A 7,216-nucleotide genomic window follows, 5' to 3' on the forward strand; every position below is an offset into this window, starting at 1 on the left:
TATTTTGGATTCCTGATCGGGTGGGGAGCCAACCAGTTCTACAAACAGCTGTTCAAGGAATTTAGTGAGATCAGCATTAGTAACACTTTCGGGAATACCTTTAAGACGCACGTTATTGCACCTGGACCTATCCTCCAGGTCCGCTAGCTTTACTTCAAGGTCAGAAATCATTTCTGCCAGTGACTGCGAATATGCGAGAAGGTTGGAATGATCAGTTGCAAGGTCTTCATGCTTATGTTCGAGGGTTTCAGTTCTGTCTCCAAGTGTGGAAATTTCCCTCTTAAGATCAGCGACAGATGTTCTTATTTCCTGTTTTAGGGAAGTATGGTGAGAGTCCATCTTGGCTGACAGGGAGTTTATAAGCTCCTTGAGGGTAGCATTTTCCGCGCTATAGATATAATTTTTCCCAGAAGGGTGTGACTCTTCCTCACCTAAGCCAGATGGGGAGTCCCTAGAGTCTTCATCTGAAAGGTCTCTCTCCATCAGGAATTTACTGTGAAAGTGATCCGCCACAGTTCTTTTTGGTCCCTCATTATGTTTATTAGTAGTTTTCTTCCTGTTTGAATGAGACATGTTTAAAAGGTCGCTTGTGCTATATGAGTAGAAGAGTGTTAGGGCACTTCGACAGCTGTATGCAGTACTATGTTAGGAGAGTTGAGAAGAGACTTAGCTGTATTTCACTAAGTGCTGGACCTCTGTGTTATTTCTTTACTTTCAAAATACTATATGTTTACAGTAGAAAGTCTGTTCACTATAAGACTGGTTTTAAAGGCTCAATATTGCAGCTGTTTTATCTGACAGGTAGTACAACAATGGATTCCAGAATCTATGTCACAATTAGTCTGAGTGTTCAGCAGACCTATGTAGAGAGCGAGTATCCTAATTAGATTAACTCTGAGACAGGTAGATCAGTGTTTATACTTTGTGGTCTATGTATTCCAGGAAACCTCTCAAACTGTAATGTCAGCCATGTTCATTAGAAAACAACTTATAAGAATACAGACATCACCAATATACATCTGGGTCTTTAATTGGTATTAGAAGAGTCAAGATATAAAAGTTACTGAGAATAATACTGTGGCTTCTTATCTTCTTTTAACTTCATTAAACAGCATGGGTATTGCACTAAAAAATGAATGGGTGCACATATAGTAATTTCAGCGTTGCATAAATATCAGAGTCTCATAGACAGATGTCATAAAGCATCATTGACAAGTTTATATGGGCTAAATAACATTCGTGGCAGTTTAGAGATAACCTGCTGTTTATAACCGGGTATTAGGATTTATTTCAAACTCCTTATTACAAAACGTTTTTCTTTTCCTTTTCTTTTATATTTTGTGGGATGACTTCAGATTTTCCCCCAATATAGTAACCGGTATAATTAGAAAAAGGTTGTGCCCCTTAGAGGCAGCTTCTTACCCTCTGTGGATGCTGCTAGTTGAGAGGCTGTTCCGGTGTGCTCCCCTGCGAAGTAGCAGGCCCCAGAAGAAGTCAGGCCGCAATATGGCGAGAGTTCGCGCCAAAAGGAAGGCAGCGCAGAACTCCGCCAAAGACCCCTCTATTGCCCGTGGGTACCCGGGCCGAAAGCAGGGGCGAAATTTCTCACCGGAATGGAGATAGGATCCAAAAAGAGGTAAATCTTTTAGGCTGGGGAGTAGTCTCCTTCTACCCCGCTAGTTCTGTATGCAGCTGGATTCTGCTGTCCCGGAGCGGAGCCCCGACCCTCCGGGCAGCAGTAGTAACACTTCAGAGGGGTCACTGGCGATCGGACCTGAGCCCAGCAGGTGACGAGGAGACAATCAGCTGTGTCTTCTGGTAGCGTAGAGTAGCTCCTCTCAGTCAGCGCAGTGTCGGGCGGGAATACCCGCAGTGTAAAGTTGTAGTCTCTCCAAGCCACAAATAAATCTCCAACAGGCTCTCTATAGACAGTCGCTATGAGAGAAAGTTAATATATATATAAAGAAAGATCTCTAATTATTAGTTAAATTGTTAAAGTGAGAGAGAGCTCCACTATGAACGTCTCTCCAGCTTGACGGTTAGCTCCGCCCCCCCCGAACCTTACTTTTAATCTATCAAAGGTTCATTCTCTGGGGGTATCTACTTCTAGTGATGTCCCGAACTGTTCGCCCGCGAACGGTTCACAGCGAACATAGCTTGTTCGCGTTCGCGTTTGTGGGCGAACACATGGCGATGTTCGATCCGCCCCTATGTGTCATCATTGAGGAAAATTTGACCCTTTATGTCACAGCCGTCTGACACATTAGAGCCAATCAACATCAGACACTCCCTCACAGACCCTCCCAGCTACTCGGAATCCGCCATTTTAGACTCATAACGACCTTGCTTTCTTAATGAGAGGACGTGTTGTGTTTTTGCTCCTGACATTAATAGGAAAAACATAGCTAGGCTAGTGTATTTACAGTCCAGAAGGACTCCACTCATCTCTGCTGCAAGCACAGCACCCCAAAAAGCCCTTTTTAGGGCTATATTTCGTGGGGTTTTTTTTTTTTTTTTTTCGTTTTTTTTTTTTTTATTAGCATTTGCCTGGCTTTCAGGCTGTGTGTTTAAGGCTCACAGCATATGCTGCTGTGATTACTGCCACCACTGATATCTCCCTAACAACATTAGTTTAAATTTAACTAACCAAAAAATTTAATTTTTTTGCTAGTGTAATTTTTTTTCATTTTTTATCAGGCCTGTGTCACACAGCATATACTCTGGTTCATTGCTCTGTGCCAGCCACCAGTGTTAATATCCGTTTATAACATTATTTTAAATTTAAAAAAAAAAAATATATATATATATTTTGCTAGTGTAATCTAATTACATTTACTATCAGGCCTGTGTCTGTCAGGCTCACTCAGCATTAATATACCTCATTTTTTTTCAGTCTTTTGGTTAATTGGTCTGTGCCAGGCATCCACCCAGCACTCATATCTTCTTCACCTTAATTTAAATTTAAAAAAATAAATGTTTAAATTTGTTTGATAGTGTAATCTAATATAATTTTCTATCAGGCCTGTGTGTTTTGCTGACATACAGAGCCTACTGTGTTTACTTGCTGCCCTCCCTAGTCTATGAGCCACGACTCATATGTGTTTAACCTTTTTTTAATTCCCCCCCAAAAAAATAATTTAAATCATTTTTCTAGTGTAATCTAATAGTATTTTCTATCAGGCGTGTGTGTATCTGACTTACAGAGCCTACTGTTTTTAATAGCTGCCCTTCCAAGGCTAGACAGCCACGACTCATATTTATGTGCTTAACCTTTTTCTTTAAATTGCCAAAAAAAAGTCTTTAAATCATTATGCTAGTGTAATCTAATTTTATTTTCTATCAGGCCTGTTTCTAACTGTCTATCTGACTTACAAAGCATACTGTTGTTAATTGCTGCCCTACGTAGCAGCCAGCCAGTGCGACCACTCATATGTGCATTGCACTTCTTAACATTATTTTAATATTAAAATCTAAAATTTTAAAATATTTTGCTAGTGTAATCTAACTTAATTTTCTATCAGGCCTGTGTTTTTGTCACTTACACAGCATACTGTGTTAAATTGCTGCCCTACCTACCATCCACGACTCATATCTGCCAGCCTGTTTGCCAGGCCCAACTAGCCAATTAGTGGTACCAATCATAATTCTTGTAACAGTATATAAAAAAAATAAAAATCATAATTTTTTGGACTGCAAATATTCAGTCTCCTAGTGTCCTTGAATTGCATTTACCTCCTGCCTGCCAGCCTTTTGTGCCAGGCTGTCTTGCCAACTATTTACACCAATCCTAATTGTTGTCACAGTATAGTTACTAATTAAAATTAAAAAATATTTGATTGTTGATCTTAATCCTCAGTTTGCTCGTGCCCTACAATTGCACTTTTCTACTGCCTTCCAAGCCTGTGTGCCAGGCCTACTTGAAAAATATTTATACCAATCATATTTGTTGTCACAGTATTCTTATTAATTAAAAATTAAAATTTTGGGTAATATTTGTGGCGAATCCTCAGTTTGCTGGTGCCAGTGAATTGCACTTTCCTCCTGCCTTGCAGCCTGCTTTGTGCCAGGCCCACCTAGCCAATTATTGCCAGCAATCCTATTTCTTTTAACAGTATTGCCAAAATGGTCAATCATCACTGTTTTGACTGTCAGTAATCAGTTTCCTAGTGTCCTTGAATTGCATCTACCTATTGCCTGCCAGCCTTTTGTGCCAGGCCGTCTTGCCAACTATTTACACCAATCCTAATTGTTGTCACAGTATAGTTACTAATTAAAATTAAAAAATATTTGATTGTTGATCTTAATCCTCAGTTTGCTCGTGCCCTAGAATTGCACTTTTCTACTGCCTTCCAAGCGTGTGTGCCAGGCCTACTTGAAAAATATTTACACCAATCATAATTGTTGTCACAGTATTCTTAGTAATTAAAAATTAAAATTTTGGTTAATATTTGTTGGGAATCCTCAGTTTGCTGGTGCCAGTGAATTGCACTTTCCTCCTGCCTTGCAGCCTGCTGTGTGCCAGGCCCACCTAGCCAATTATTGCCAGCAATCCTATTTCTTTTAACAGTATTGCAAAAATTGTCATTCATCACTGTTTTGACTGTCAGTATTCAGTCTCCTAGTGTCCTTGAATTGCATTTACCTCTTGCCTGCCAGCCTTTTGTGCCAGGCCGTCTTGCCAACTATTTACACCAATCCTAATTGTTGTCACAGTATAGTTACTAATTAAAATTACAAAATTCTTGATTGTTGATCTTAATCCTCAGATTGCTCGTGCCCTAGAATTGCACTTTTCTCCTGCCTTCCAAGCCTGTGTGCCAGGCCTACTTGAAAAATATTTACACTAATCATATTTGTTGTCACAGTATTCTTAGTAATTAAAAATTAAAATTTTGGGTAATATTTGTGGTGAATCCTCAGTTTGCTGGTGCCAGTGAATCGCACTTTCCTCCTGCCTTGCAGCCTGCTGTGTGCCAGGCCCACCTAGCCAATTATTGCCAGCAATCCTATTTCTTTTAACAGTATTGCAAAAATTGTCAATCATCACTGTTTTGACTGTCAGTATTCAGTCTCCTAATGTCCTTGAATTGCATTTACCTCCTGCCTGCCAGCCTTTTGTGCCAGGCTGTCTTGCCAACTATTTACACCAATCCTAATTGTTGTCACAGTATAGTTACTAATTAAAATTAAAAAAAAATTTGATTGTTGATCTTAGTCCTCAGTTTGCTTGTGCCATTGAATTGCACTTTTCTACTGCCTGCCAGCCTGTGTGCCAGGCCCAACTATCCAATTATTGCCAGCAATCATATTTCTTTTAACAGTATTCCAAAATCTGTCAATCATCACTGTTTTGACTGTTAATCTGCAGTCTACTAGTGCCCTTGAATTGCATTTTCCTCCTGCCTGCCTGCCTGTGTGCCAGTCCCAACTAGCCAATTAGTGCCACCAATCATATTTATTGTCACAGGATTGGAATTTTTGTTAATCATAACTGTTTTGACTGTGATTCTTCAGTCTCCTAGTGCCATTGAATTGCAGTTTCCTTTCTCCCAGCGTGTGTGCCAGACAGGCCCATTTGCCAACTAGTGCCAAACAATCATATTTGTTGTCACAGTACTTGTAATATTTAAAAAAAATTAACAATTTGTTATTTTTAAAACATCTGTCTTTTTTGTTGTCAGTATCACAGCGTATACTGTGCCCACTTTCACAGTGCCACCACTCAATAGGTGTAATAGTATTGTTAGTGTCCATTTAAAAAAAAATGACAGGCAGAGGCAGGTCACCCCGCAGGTTCCGTGGTCGTGGTCGTGGTGCTGTGATTTCTTTAGACCCTACAAATATGCACATTGTTCAGACGCCGGGTGCCAGGGGGGACGCGAAAATTTCTGAGGAGAACCTAGTTGAATGGCTAACACAGGACACCCAATCTTCTTCAGCTTCCGCTGCTAGTCCTCCTAACCTTGACGCACCATCTACGTCCAGCTGTGCTTTGGGCAGGTCTCAAGTGACCAGTGCCACTCCCCCGCCTGTCGCCACCACCAACACTAGCACCACAGCCGCTTCACTTGATCTGTCACAGGAGTTATTGACACATCATTTGGAAGAAATGAGTGATGCGCAACCATCATTGACAGAGGATGTAGATAATAGTGATCAGTCTCAGTCAGGCAGCATTACCGACATGGAGGTACGGTGTGATGATGATGATGTTGTACCCGCTGCTGCTTCCTTTCTTGATGTTTCAGATACAAGTGAAGCGGTTGATGATGATGTGTCGGTGGATGTCACGTGGGTGCCTGCTAGAAGAGTAGAAGAAGAGGGGGAAAGTTCAGATGGGGAGACAGAGAGGAGGAGGAGGAGGAGACAATTTGGAAGCATGGGGAGGTCGTCTCAAGGAGATAGTGGCACAGTCAGACAGCATGCATCGTCACCAGGGATCAGCCAGACAGCACGCCGACGCCCATCAACGCATGCTGTTGCCACCACCAGAATGCCGTCATCGCAGAGCTCAGCAGTGTGGCATTTTTTTTGTGTGTCTGCCTCTGACAACAGCGATGCCATTTGCAACCTGTGCCAAAAGAAACTGAGTCATGGGAAGTCCAACACCCACCTAGGTACAACTGCTTTGTCAAGGCACATGGTCTCCCATCACAAAGGCCGATGGGAAGAACACATGAGTAGAAGCAGCACACAAAGTGAAAGCCACCCTCCTCCTCCTGCTCCAGCATCTTCAGCCACGTCAACCAGTGCTGTCCTCCTTGCCCCCTCTCAACCATCCTCCACTCAGTCTCTCTTACGTAGCAGTTCCTGGTCATCTGCCCACAGTCAGGTGTCTGTCAAGGACATGTTTGAGCGTAAGAAGCCAATTTCTCAAAGTCACCCCTTTGCCCGGCGTCTGACAGCTGGCTTGTCTGAACTCTTAGCCCACCAGCTTTTACCATACAAGCTGGTGGAGTCTGATGCTTTCAAAAAATTTGTATCTATTGGGACACCGCAGTGGAAGGTACCCTGCAGAAATTTCTTTTCACAAAAGGCAATCCCAAACCTGTACTCTGTTGTGAGAAAGGAAGTTATGGCATGTCTGGCACACAGCGTTGGGGCAAGGGTCCATATGACCACGGATAGCTGGTCTGCAAAGCATGGTCAGGGCAGGTATATCACCTACACTGCGCATTGGGTAAACCTGCTGACTTCTGACAAGCATGGAATGCGT

At 42.1% G+C, this 7,216-nt stretch overlaps 1 protein-coding gene across 2 annotated transcripts in view; it reads left to right on the forward strand.

Moving 5' to 3' along the window:
• Window positions 1–7,216, forward strand: part of LOC128665908 (3-galactosyl-N-acetylglucosaminide 4-alpha-L-fucosyltransferase FUT3-like) — a 580,229-nt gene that overhangs the window by 267,440 nt on the left and 305,573 nt on the right. The gene's annotated exons all lie outside the window — the stretch shown is intronic.

This window comes from Bombina bombina, chromosome 7 (assembly GCF_027579735.1).
Source record: "Bombina bombina isolate aBomBom1 chromosome 7, aBomBom1.pri, whole genome shotgun sequence".
Taxonomy (NCBI): domain Eukaryota; kingdom Metazoa; phylum Chordata; class Amphibia; order Anura; family Bombinatoridae; genus Bombina; species Bombina bombina.